Below are 15,112 nucleotides of genomic sequence, written 5' to 3'. Positions count from 1 at the left end.
GTAACATGTGACCGGAGAAATTTCCCCGTGAATTTGAAAATTGGCATGATATATAAACCAGGAAGATTACAACACAATTATATCCCTGAGGAAGTCACTGCAGTGACGAAAAGCGTTGGACACTACACCTTGGACTTTTTATACTTATTGTTATTTCAGTCTATTGTTATTATAGTCCATTTTTTATTTTATTTTTGCATCTCTACTCTGGGATCTCTTTCTACTTCCAGCTGGAGACTTGGTCATCACTCTATTGTGGAGATATGCTGTTTTACTACTGATTTATTGTAAGTGCAATCTGTTGGAATAAATTCTGTTATTTTATATCATCTGCACTATCCTTCTTTTCCTTTTATCCCTGAGCCTAAGAAGAAGTTATATTGTCATATAAACGAACAAGCTTGGAACTTCCCTTTTCTACATACTGTGGGATATACATCTGCTTCCACTACCATCCAGTTCCTATTATATATACCTGATCTCTGATTTGGACAGTACCCCTGACAGGCTGACAGGCGTGATCACGACTATTCTCTTGTAAGTTCTCTACCACGTGCACCATTTATCTTTGCCTTATTTACTTCACCATATTTTGTATTTTGTCATTTTGTAGATTCTACGTTCACTATCAGCCATATACAGGTTGTATTGTTCTGTACCACCCTCTACCTGTGTATACTACCGTTGGGGTCATATACACATTTCTGAACGATTAATATACACTCATGAATAAATCCTCTAAAAGAGACACGATCCCCAGAAAATCTTATAAGGAGATACACTGTAGGTTCGTTGTGAAGGGATAAAGCATGTAAACGTAAAGTATCAACTTGGCTTTGTAAGTCGTTTAGTTTCTCATGGAACTCTTGGATTGATTGGGCATGTAGTTCAGCCTGAGCTTGTAAAGTTTGGACCCTCCAATCAGCCAAAAAAAATGTGTTTTTTGAGAATAAATGCACAAGTCAAGTAATAACATAGAACCATCACCTGACAAATGGTTTATTATTATTATTTTTATATGTTTGGGTTGTTCATACACCATTTACCTATTAAACATTTCATTTTATTATAATAAAATAAAACAAAACATGTTTGCTTAAATTCAAAATAGATTTAGGGTTCTTTAAATCTATTTGGGAACTATAGCACGGAAGAAATAAACACGTTGCTAGCAGCACTCCAGATTACCAAGAGAATGTGGAGACTATATTTAAATAAAAAAAATATATCAAGCCCATCTTCTTTGACAATACACCTCTGTCAATGTGAAGAGTGCTTAGATGGCCTTAATATTAATATTTAAGCAAGATGAGTAAGGTAAATACCAGCATACATCTGAGACCAACACACACTGGTGTAAGAAAATGAGCAAGAAAAAAAACCATAAAAATGTAAAAGAAAAGATAAGCATATGTCAAAACTTTACGAAAGAAGGAGCCTCCGTCCAATGTGTCTCAACAACAAATATTAGGACTTTTCTGAAAAAGCCTTATGTTTTACATGTACTGGAATATAAAGAATTATAGAGACCTGATGTGGCTGGTAGCAATGCATCAATCTGCTCCCTGCCCTAAATAAAAGGTTCACAGGATAAGATAATTGCATATCATTGTGGACAGAGATTCCATTTTGAGCACAATAGGAACTGGAACACACTAGCCACATTCTAGTGCGCAGTCATTTTTGAAAGACCACTGAATCTTGACATTCAGTTTATGGATCGACTTGTAATCAGAATCAAGAGAAGCATACCTATTTACCTAAGTTAGAGAAGTGCCACATCCAGATTGATCAAAACCTCATGAACGTTTTGGATATATTACAACTGGGTGATGGATGGAACTAGGTATAGAAAAGAGAGAAACTCTAATATTCTGAGCCCCACTCTAATTGTATTTGAAGTGGACAAAGAAAGCTTTATGTTAGATACCCTTGACCAGAGGTAGGCAACCTCAGGCACTCCAGATGTTGTGGACTACTTCTTCCATAATGCTCTTATAGACACAATGCTGGTAAAGTGTCATGGGAGATGTAGTTCACAACATCAACATCTGGAGTGCCGAAGGTTGCCTACCACTTCTTTCCATGTACTAACCCATATCTACCAACTTAAGGGGAGTGTCAGTCTGGCAACAATCACTCCAGGCTGACTAACAGTCTATCTTGTTGGCCCCTTAAACAGAAGACTATATAGAGATCGCTGCAGAAGCACTCTGTGTATGGGCCTAATCAGACATAGGTAATCATTGAAAGTGACAGAAAACCTAGCAAAACCTAATGGAGATAAAACTATCAGGGTTAGTCACTGAAGAAACACATTTTGAATTCCCAACAATTTTCACTATAGTGAACAGCCTTGTATTTATTTCTATGGCACCAAGCTGGTGGATTTTAATAAACATGAAGTAAAATATTTTCAAATACATAAGCTTTCTTCTTTTCCTAGCAAGAGTTAAAGTGTATTGCTTTTTCCATTATAACTTTCACTGAGAGTGCTTCCCATTCTCCACAGAGAATTATGTTGATTGCTCCCATGGAGCCGTTGATGTCTTGTGCGTGTATATAAATTTCTTCTCACATCACGTTGCCATTAATCGATATTGAGCATCATGCTTCCATTAGAGAGATATTGTTGAATTTCTCTAATCTGGTTAACGTCTGCACTTGCCAGGTGTCTGTGTATATTAGTATACATACCACTGCATCATTGTAAGTAATCTTCCCCTGTTTATGTTTTATATTTTGTGCCTCATGTGATATTTTACAGCTTTGTGCTTCCACCAAACAGTTAACATCTTGAGTGGCTTCTTATTGAATTCCATTTAATTTATCTGATAGAAATGATTACTTACAATGAGACAGACTTTATACTCCTTGGTTTTTCTGGCAATGCTAACACTGAGGTAATAACATTTGTGGGGATGCTTTTTATTTACTGTATGTCTCTGTTGGGTAATTTGGTCATAGTTAGCACTACCTCTATGGACCAGAAACTACATATCCCCATGTATATGTTTCTCAGCAGTCTTGCAGTTGTAGATATTTGCTTTTTGTCTTCGACTGTCCCCAAGCTACTTGCTTCCTTAGCAACTCACAATGGTCATATCTCTTTCTCTAGCTGTCTTACGCAGTTCTTCTTTTACTACTCTTTTGGTGCCGTAGAGTTTGGTTCCCTGGCTCTGATGTCTATTGATCGATACTTTGCCATTTGCCATCCTTTAAGATACAGTGCTCTTATGACCAAGCACGTGTGTGCTAGACTCATCCTTGGTGTATGGATTTTTGGTTTCTTGAAGTTCATTCCAACTTTCATTTTCCTGTCACGGTTAACATTTTGTGGTAGACCCACCATCATTCAACACTTCTTCTGTGATGGTTCTGCACTTTTAAATGTGTCCTGTTCCGACACTAGTTTTGTGGGATACATTTTTTTATGCACTACAATATTTGGTATTGTTGCTTCTATCATACCCACTTTGCTCTCATACACTTTCATCATCTCTTCTATTTTCAAAATATCTACATCTAGTGGAAGAAAAAAAACATTCTCTACTTGCTCGGCACACCTTCTAGCTGTGTCAACGGACTATGGAAGCTGTATTTTCCTCTATATTCGGCCAGCAGGAACTACATCTAGCACCTCAGAGATGATTGTAACTGTAATCAATAGTATTTTAAATCCACTTCTAAACCCATATATTTATACGTTAAGAAACCAAATGATTAAGAATGCATTAAAAGGTTTTTTTAAAACAAAATGAACACCATACATTTCGAAAAAGCAATTGTATACATGAAAAATAAATGGACAGATTTAAATTTTACATTTAGATCTATTTGCTTGATTATTTTTTAATTCTCAACAGCTAACACTTCAAGCCAAAAAGCTGACCCTGTGATGGAGGCTGTTCTAGAACTCTAGACATTTAGTTAAAATTACAAAATTTTTAAAATTACACACACTTTCATGTGCATGCACATGTTAGCAAACCCTATGCTTAAAAGATTTATGTGGCCTAAGTGCCAAGATGTATGTGGCCTAAGTGCCGTATGGTCTCTGAACTCATTACTGTCAATGCTGTATAAAAGATTTAAAGGGACACTAGAGTCACTTAAACAAATTTAGCTTAATGAAGCAGTTTTAGTTTGTAGATTATGACCATTCAGTCTCACTTCTCAAGTATCTGTCATTTAGGAGTTAAATCACTTTGTTTATGCAGCCCTAGTCACACATCCCTGCATGTGACTTGCATAGCCTTCTTAAACACATCCTGTATAGCGTTATCTAATGTTTACACTTCCTCTATTGTAAAGCCTGTTTAATCTAGAATTTCTTATCTCCAGCTCTGTTAACAGCTTCCTAGACAGTGCAGGATGCTTTTGTATGTAATTAAAGTTCAATTTGGAAGCAGGAGATATAAACTTCTGAATAACTAAGTTAACATCTGATTGAAAATGAAACGATTTTTATATGTAGACTGTGTGAGTCACAGCCAGAGGAGTTGTGGCTAGGGCTACATAAACAGAAACAAAAGTGAGTTAACTCCTAAATAGCAGTGAATTGAGCAGTGAAACTTCAGAGGCATGATCTATACACCAAATTTTTTTGGTGATTATAGTGCCTCTTTAACGTCTTCTTCAAACTAACTGCAGTCATGAAGGCTGTTTTTCGGGACTGTAGTGAACTGTGTTGAACTGAAAAGGAGAACTCTCTTGTGATGGGCAGTAAAGGAGCAGCAGATGTGAGGCATGTGGCTGGTGTGAATGTAAAGTGTGAGTATAGAGTCCTGGAGATATATAACTAGAATACATTTTATATTGCTGATGTTTAGAATATTAGAGAGAAAAATCTGCTCATGATCAGTTAATTTTGAGGAAGTTTAGCTTTAAGTTGCTATGCTGAAACTAATTTCAATTAACGTTAATCTAAAAAACATAACATATGACATACTTGTTTAAGGTTCCTGGGTAATAACTATGGTTTTACTATATAAATGTTTGCAAGCGATTGTCTATTGCCGGGATGTCAGTTTAGGAATCTTCCTGTTGATTGTCGGCTTTACATTCTGTATAAGATCAATAAACAACTTTTGGTTGGGACCTCTGGTCATGATTTTGTTGTTATCCAGAGAAATGTGTGTCTACAATCATAACATCATGAAATGGTAGCTAAACCCATCTCTGCTTGACCCTTTCAATAAAAAGGTAAGCCATTATTTTGTAACAAGGCATTAGATTAACTTGTTGAATGCCCTGCGTGTTATGGTGGGAGGTGATATAAGACTTGTTTTGATGTTTCTGAATCTAAATCTTGCTTATTGATCAGTGGACTTTGTGCCCTCTAAAAGAATGTGTGTCCAAGAGGTGGACTGTGCATCCAGAGGACTAGATGTCTGAGAGACAGACTATGTGTCTGCAGGATTGTGTGTCCATAGAAAATGTTGTAAACAGGTAAATATATAATTTTGAAGGTTCCAATGACGTCAAGGAACATATGAGTACCCATAGGGAGTCCTCAAAAGCTTGTGTAGCACAGGTGACTGCAGAGGACACTGTGTGGAAATAATCTCAGCAGTAGAGTTTGACAGAGGAGTTTAGTTAACTGTGATATCATTTGGAAAGAATATTGTCGGTGCACAGGCAATACAACAGTAAAATTGAGTCCTGCACACCCTCTGCTAGATGAAGACCATGACCAGAGGATTGCGGATTGTCAGCAACAATTGTGATCCAACTCATTGAAACCGTGACCTAGCTGTTTCCTAGATGGTAAATACAGTTGTGAGGACAGATTCAAGGGGAAATAAAGTTTTGCGCAAAACCCAAGTAAGTAAAATAAGATAACTATTATATTGAGAAAATATTTAGAAACATATGAAAGCATGTGATATAAAATATAATGGTACACTTTACTGAAATATGTTTTCTCTACTTGCTCACACAATTGCAGTTGCCTCTAACCCTAATCCGCCCAGCCCATACAATGGGTTATACTGCAATTGGGAGTCCCAACGCACACCTCCTAAACACTAAACAAAAAATTATTCCCCATAATTCCACATACCTCCGCCATGGGCTCCCTGGGACCACATATTCACACTCTCTACTCAGTTGCTCAGCACCTGCATATTCTTTTCATACACACTGCATATACACTTTTCACTCACATGTTCACAATACCTATACTAGACCGGTTTCTTGTACACTCATCTGTTATACCAAAAACCCAGTAATCAACCCAAACTGGCCTCATCTCTTGTCTGACCATGCACCCATCTCCCACACTATCAGGGAACACTTTCCAGGTAGAGGCACTGCTGCTTGGTGAATGAATGACTCTATTCTTGACCCATTTATCACCTTTCAAATCAAAGAAGACCTAATCTCATATGTTAAGATCAATAATACACCCACCTTCAACATTGAATCAGTATGGTTAGCACACAAGGCAGTACTACAAGGGCTTTTAATAAAACATTCCAGCTATGCCAAAATATGGAGAATTGTCAAATACACCCAGTTGAAACAAGACCTAAAAACCATAACAAACACAAAAACCAAACACAACCCCTCCCCATCCCTTCACAAACAAGTGCTCAATCTTCAAACTCAATTATGAAATATGGAATTAGCTAGCACTATCTATATACTTCGGTGATAAAAGCACAAACTCTTTACAGCAGGAAACAAACCAGCGGCAGTATTGACCGCCCAATTAAAATCTCGAAAAGCCTCATCATAAATTGCCTTCATTATTTCCAAATTCAAAAACAAAAATACTTAATCCTTAAGACATTGTTGAGGAATTTGCTAATTATTATATCACTTTATATACCTCAAAGACGATACAACCACCAATGTTCCCTCAATGGGAGACATACAGTCCTATTTAGATTCAGTAAAACATAGAAAACATAGAATGTGATGGCAGAAAGGAATGATTCGGCCCATCTAGTCTGCCCAATTTTCTAAATAATTTAATTAGTACCTGGCCTTACCTTAAGTCTAGGATAGCCGTATGCCTATCCCATGCATGCTTAAACTGCCTATTCCATGCATCCCACTATATTCTCTGTAAAGTAATACTTCCTGAAATTCTCTTTAAACCGTTGCCCCTCAAAATTAAGACTACGACCTCTTGTTGTGTTAGTTTTGTCTTCTTTTAAAAATTGTCTTATCCTTTATGTATTAAAATGTTTCTATCATATCCCCCTGTCTCGTCTTACCTCCAAGCTCCTTGTAAGTTTTATGTGCAATCCATGAACGAGTTTAGTAGCCCTCCTCTTAACTCTTTCCAAAGTATCAATATTCTTCTAAAGATACGGTCTCCAGCACTGCGTACCATACTCCAAGTGTGAGGTCTCACCAGTGTTCTGTACAATGTCATGAGCACTTCTCTCTTTTTACTGCTAATACATCTCCCTATACAACCAAGCATTCTGCTAGCATTTCCTGCTGCTCTATTATATTTTCTGTCTACCTTTAAGAGAGCATGATCAACAGTGTCAAAGGCAGCAGAGAGGTCTAGAAAAATTAGTATGGAGTAGTGGCCTTTGGATTTAGCTGTGATTAGGTCATTAGTAACTTTGATAATAGCAGTCTCAGTAGAGTGGAGAGGGCAGAAGCCAGAATGGAGAGGGTCAAGGAGAGAGTTGGAATTGAGGAAGTGAGATATATGGGTAAAGACAAGTCTTTCCAGAAGCTTTGAGAAAAAGGGAGCAGGGATATGGGACGATAGTTAATGGGAGAGGATGGGTCAAGAGCTGTTTTTTACAGATTAGGTACTACAGTGGCATGTTTAAGTTCAGCAGCGACAATGCCAGAAGAGAGAGAGCAGTTGAAGATGTGTGTTAGGGAAGGCACAAAATAGGGGGAGAGAGATCTAATAAGGTGAGATGGCACAGGCTTGAGCGGGCAAGTGGTGGGGCGAGAGGAAAGGAGAAGCGCAACCACCTCTTGTTCAGTAGCCAGCGAGAAAGTCTGAAGGGTAGGGAAGGCAACGCGTGGTTGAATAAGAGAACGGCAAGGTGGGGAGAATTTTTTCTTTAGCTGTCCAATCTTGTTGGTAAAGTATCATGCAAAGCTATGGGCTGTAATGTTAGTTTGGGGGGTGGCCACAGCAGGGCGAAGAAGAGAGTTAAAGGTGTCAAAGAGAGGCCTGGGATTGCGGGAGCATGAACTTATGAGAGGAAAAGTATGACTGTTTGGCGAAGCAAGGGCTGCGGTGTATGAACACAATATGAATCTATAATGGAGATAGTCTGACTGAGTGTGAGCGTTCAGCACAACGGGAGCATCTTTGCCGGTAGCGTGTTGATTTAGTATGCCATGGTTGGGGGTGTGTCCTCCTCGAGGTGCATGTATGGAGCGGTGCTGCAGCGTTCAACCTCCCAGACACTTGTTGGAGGTGCCTCCAACCTAAGGGCACCCCTGACCATATATGGTGGCTATGCCCAATCATCCAAACCTATTGGAGAAGAATCCTATCCGTAATTAAGGGGGTAACGGATGTTCAACACCCCGTCTCACCAAAAGTATCTCTTTTTCTTTTGAACCCAATTCCACTTGCCAAACCTCAAAGAATCCTGATCAATCACCATCTGACAGCTGCCAACATGCTAATCTCACTGTTTTGGAAGAAACAGACACACTCGACAATACGGGAGTGGATTCAAAAAGTTGAATCTATCAGACTCATGGAGGAAATACACCCGTCTCTCACTAACTCTTACTCCCTATACACAGAGAGCTGGTCACAATGGCTTACATTTATGCAAAGCTATATAGCTACTCAACCACTCTCCAGAGCGTAAACCTTCCTGCTACATCAGACGTAGATCCCGCATTCACAGAAGAGATCCTACTGTCCACTATGGTTATGGTTCTGTTACAGATGTTAACGTTATTGCTCAAATAGCCTTTCTCGTGGGAGAGCCCACACTGTTAAGTACAACCCAGTATAAATGTATTATTGCTTAGCAGTAAATAAATTGTTTCAGCAGACTTGAATATATGTTTTTCACACTGGACGATTATCTTAATTACATTGTATTAATATCTGTATAATGCTTTTTCTATATTTTCATATCGAAGATCACCATGCAGTGCAATGTTATCGCACTGAGTGATGTTTGTACTCAATTTTGTCTTTTCTGAAATTAATAAAAAAATAATAAAATAATAATAACACAACCTGGAAAAATATGGAAAGAAACCAATAAGAAATATATAAATATCTAAAAAATAATCACAAAAAAATACATTGCATAATACAGTATGAGAAATAAACACCCCAGTGAGTAGTAGGTAGAACACTCACAAACACAGTTCATAGTTCAGGCTTATCACCCTTCCAGGTACTATCTTGTCCCTGTTAACATTTAAAATAAATTGTCTTTAAATGTTAATGCCAGTAAGGTCGCTAATTGCCCCTCAAAATAATTAATAAGCCAGAAATTTTGAAATATAAAACTGAAGTGGGGAATCTTCCATATTGCAATGTCTTTTTTCCTTCTGTGGGATACAGAGTGGCAGGTTTATTTAGTTATCTTAGTTATGGTTATGAAATAGAGCAATAATTTCTATCATGATTTGAATTGCACTTTTAAATTGTTCCATGTCACGACTGCTAGTGTGGTCCAACATGCAGAAACTATGTAAACCTATACATAGAAATAAGAAAGGAAATAAAAGGACAGAACGTAAACCGGACCTTAGAATGGCCGGACTAATACGTTACAGACAGAGAATGGTCAAAGGGAAAGCCGAGGTCAAGGAAGCCAGAAATACACAATACCATTTAAACAAGCCAAATCAGGGAAACCAGAAATCGGAATAACCAGGAAAAGCCAAGATCGGAATACCAGAATATCAATATCACAGGGAAAAACGCACTCCCAGGAAACCAGGAACAGGAAACCACGACAGGGCAAGGTACTGGGGTGAATCAGGGATTTAAATATCCCTCTCTAGACTCTGATTGGTCAGAGTGTGTGTGCCTTGACGTCGTGACATCACGCGCACGTTCATATAATTTTGGGGGGCAGAGCCATTGGTCGGCGCCATCTTGGTTTTTCCCAAGCAGCGTGGAGGAGCGGCCCCTGGCTCGCCGCTAAGCAGGTAAGCTCAGCATGATGGTGCGGTCGTGCCGCTCGGGTACAGATGCGCATCGCTGCGAGCCGGGAGCCGTGACATTCCATTTATATTTTGTAAACAGTCAGATTTTCAATTAATAATTAATTTTAGTAGTTAATGCTGGAGTTGTAGAATAAATATATATTTAGTCACTATGTTAAGGTTTTGTGGTTTATTTAAATGCTCATAGATTTGTGTTTCTAAATTACCATGTTAACTGGGTTTCCATTCTGTATATCTATTACATCTTTCTGTTTTCTGTCTTGTAGGATAAAAAGATGAGTTATGTAAGAATAGAATATTTGCTTAGTCTGTGTAGAATGATTATGATACAAAAATATGATACACTTTGTATCTAAATGGGTTAAAAGCTATATCTTGTATTGTATATTGTGATTATTTTATGTGTTACATGAAAATGAGCACTACTCATTAAAAGGAAAAAAGAAAATGCAGTTTCTCTTTCTTTAATAGTAGCATAGTTACATAGGCTGAAAAAAAACGTGTCCACAAAGTTCAGCCTTTCTCACATCTGGTTTTGCCGTTGATCCGAAAGAAGGCAAAAAACCCAGTTTAAAGCTCTTCCAATTTTGGAAGAGAAAATATTCTTGACCGGCAGAATGGCAGTCAGATTTATCATTGGATCAAGAAGTTATTACCCCACAAATTAAAAATGGAATCCCTGAATATTATGTTTCTGCAAGTATGTATCCATTTGCTGTTTAAACACATGTACAGACTCGATAAAACCACTTCTTAATGCTTGAATTGCACATCCTTATTGTTCTTTCTGAAAAAAATAAAACTTTCCTTTGTCTTAGACTAAATCTCTTTTCTTCCAGTCTAAATACCCTGTGCCCTATGTATAACCCTGTTTATGAATAGATTTCCAGACAATTGTTTATAATTTTCACAAATATATTTGTATAATGCTATCACACTACCGTTTTTCAAAACTAAAGAGGTTTACATTTGTTAACCTTTTTTTCATAACTAAAATGTTTCATTCCTTTTATTACTTTTGTAGCATGCCTCTGCACTTTTTCAAGTGCCATAATATCCTTCTTTAGAACAGGTGCACAAAATTGCACAGTATATTCAAGATGTAGTCTTACCAGTGATTTATAAAGAGGCAAAATTATATTCTCATCCCAAAAATGAATGCCCCTTTTTATACATGACAATACGTTACTGGCCTTAGCAACTGATGATTGACATTGCACATTGTAGAATAGTTTGGTGTCTATAACAATTCCCAAATTCTTTTTGTATGTTGTTATCCCTAATTCACTATTATTTAGAGTGTACGTTGCTTGTGCATTCTTTACCCCAAAGTGCATAGCTTTGCATTTTTCTACATTAAATTTAATCTGTCATTTGAGTGCCCAATCTATCTAAATCCCTCTGCAGCAAAGTAATATCTTGCTCACATTGTATTACTCTATAGAGTTTTGTGTCATCTGCAAACACTGAAACATTACTTAAAAAGCTTATTTCAAACTAATTTATAAATATGTTAAATAAAAGCGGTCCCAAAACAGAACCACTTACCACTTGTGTCTATCTTGAAAATGTACCATTAACGACAACTCTCTGTACTCCATCTTTAAGCCAATGTTCTACCCAAGAACAAGAATATTCATCTAGACCAACTTATTCTAGTTTGAATACTAACCTATTGTGAGAAACTGTATCAAATGCCAAGTAACTCACACCCACTGCAACTGATCTACACTTCTACTTACTTATTCGTAGAATGCAATTAGGTAAGTTTGACATGACCTATGTTTCATAAAACCATGCTGATTATTGCTAATAGCAACGTTCTTCTCAATGAATTCTTGATTGCTGTATTTTAATAACCTTTAAAATACTTTCCCAGCCAGAGAAGATAAGCTCACAGATCTATAATTTCCAGGCAAGGATTTTGAACCCTTTTTATATATAGGGACCACATTTGCCTTCCTCCAATCATCCAGCACAATTCCTGAAAGGAAAGAATCCTGAAAGATTAAAAACAGAGGTACAGTTATTTCCACACTTATTTCCTTAAGTACTCATAGGTAAATACTGTCAGGCCCCAGAGCTTTGTTTATATTAAGTTTCTTTAGTTGCTCCAGCACCTTGTCTTGACTCATCCAAACACAATTTTTCTGCAAGTCTTTGGCAGCAATCATTTGCATATCTCTGGCCATAGGTTCCTCCTTACTATATACTGAGGAGAAATAGTTATGTAAAATATCTGTCTTTTTCTGGTCTTAATTAACTTCATTAACACCCCATCCCAATTCAGTGTACCTATACTTTCATTCACAAACAGTAAATAATTTAGCCCCCTCACCCTGTTGGGGATAAAATCAGCCCAGGCCCTTTGTGGATGATGGATATTTGCCAACTCATTCAGAGCTCTGGAAATTGGAAATGAATAGCAGAGCCGTGTTCAATAACCAATTCAAATTTAATTATACGTCAGTTGCATTTATACCCCATTTTCATGTCGGTGGGGGTCATGAGCATTTAATTACATAATATGTTTTTCACAAGTTATAAACAGCTGTTTCTAGTTATAATCTTTCGTTATATAACACATTACACATTTGATTAAAACCAGATATTTACAAATACCGATATCTTGGACAATTAACAAGAACATTTCGAAATCATTACTTTTCCCGTAACTAGGATTTTATATAAATCCTATTTCCGAGAATAGGAGATAAAATGACAAATTTATTCTTGGTTCAAATTAACCCTTATATGAACAGCTAGGATAGATAGCAAAATGGGTATTTGTATCTACAATTCCCCTCTTAGATCATATAATGATCTACCTTACGGAAAATATCCATGGGAGGCCTGCGGCAGAGAAACGAAAGGAGGTATATTCAGACGTGCTAATCACTTCTGCGGGAATTTTTTTATTTCTTCACCTCGATTTCCCCATTTGCTCTGTGCCGTAGGTTTTCCCTTTAAGAGGAGTTCGAGCTGTTGATTTCAGCTTTTTCAATTATTTGTTGAATACATCTTTTAAGCGTACAAGTTAAATATTTCAAACAGCTGACATGTTAACCATTTTTAAACAGACTGAACATCATGTTATCTGAAGCTTGAGCCTTGGGTCAATACAGGCAAAGTGTATTATTCCCAACAACGGGGATATTATTATTATTATTATAATTCATAATGTAAGCTCATATAGTCAAAACGGGAATAATATCTATCCCCCTCTTTGGACCAGGGTCTTGGATTACCAGTCCACCCGGTGATCTGGGGCCAGGTCAAAAAACCCAGTGGCAAAAACTCATATTTTAGGAAAAAAGCACATCTGGGGATACTCTGAGGGAGGGCCATGACTGTGTAGACATGTCATCCCCTCACGTTAACAGCATTAGTGACTTATAAAACCCGCACTTGTAAGTAAATAGCTCGGATATCGGGATGGGGAAACACTTCCTGATTAGTTTCAAAAGGCCCATTTACATATTAAATCATGAGATAACTTATAATCAGTTTGTAATTCTAACAATAATCCCAATCATGACCTTGCGTCCTATGCCTCCTAATCACATCCCTATTTCGACGATCCAGTCATATCCATACTTAATGAATAGGAATCCATCCTTGGTACACTCAACATACTTCAATGACACACATAGTACATCCATGCCTGAGTAAGCTAACACTTCCTCTCTCTCCGGCTAACTCTACAAAAATAGAAATAACAAAATAGTTCAATAGTCCAGCATTGTCCAGAAAAATAGAATAAGTCTTTTAAGGAGAATAAAGAATGTTAGACACCATAAACTTTGTTCCATAATCTTAGACACCATAACATAGCTAAGGGTAGCAATATGGCTGACAACAAGACAATGTCAGCTTCCACATAGTTCTTAATTCTTCTGTTTGCTGGATGTTTACCACAATGCTCTGTGCAACACCCCAATTGTTGAAATGGTTAGTACAGAAATAGCGGCATTAGACAGCACTACACCTTCAGGACTTTCCAAGTTAGTTTATGTCCTCATTAAGTAAGCATCTCAGTTTCTTCGGCCAGCATGGATTTTGAGCAAACAGATTTAATTGCAAAAAAGGTAGGTAGGCAGGTAGGTCAGCCAGAGAGATTGGTGTGTAGTCCCAAATATCAGGCGGCACAAATACTCCAGTATGGTCTCTATAATCATACAAACACAAGGATCAGTACGACATCAATAAATTAATTATCTAGGCTAAACTCAAATTAGAGACTAAAGTTAAACCCTTAACTTGTGTAACATGTACTTCTCTCAGTGTTGCTTATATTTCATTGCATTTGTCCTTTATACAATTTTAATACATAATTTCCCTTTAGAATGCCTTTGTATGGATGAGAGAAGCACTCATTTAATATAAATGCTTGTTGAGTACTAAAACACTAACATATGCATATTGGAATAATTCCCAATAAAATACTGTTCTTAAACTTTAAACCTTGATTTGATAATCCCAATTATTTACTTTAATAGAATTGGAATGCTGAATTCTGTCAAAATTTTTGTGGACCCCGATAACATTTTATTGAAACCAAAACCTTTTATAGATCCCGATGTCCAAAAAGCCACCAGTTCTGTATGTGTGTGATCATGTTTAATACATGGTGGAACCTCCATACAGTTATCCCACTTAAACAATATTTTTTTTTCAGCAACAACTAGGAATGTAATAGGAGGAACAAAATGAATTACTGTTGTTCCAAAGTGCTTTGTTTAATACAGAGTTGTCTTGCTTTGCTAAGGTTGCAAGTGGCCTCTGATAAGGAAGGGGCAGCAAACTGTAGACATATGTTATATTAAGTTGCCCTCACTTGTCAGGTCTTGGAAACTCACTTATTTTATTGCAGATGCCTCTATGATACCATGTTACAAATTGACTAAGCATACTTATTATTATCCTATTTTATTTTAGTTATTTCACATTGCGCAGCCTATGCAAACAATGTCTA

This window comes from Pelobates fuscus, chromosome 5, assembly GCF_036172605.1.
Source record: "Pelobates fuscus isolate aPelFus1 chromosome 5, aPelFus1.pri, whole genome shotgun sequence".
Taxonomy (NCBI): domain Eukaryota; kingdom Metazoa; phylum Chordata; class Amphibia; order Anura; family Pelobatidae; genus Pelobates; species Pelobates fuscus.
This window is presented reverse-complemented; position numbering follows the sequence as displayed.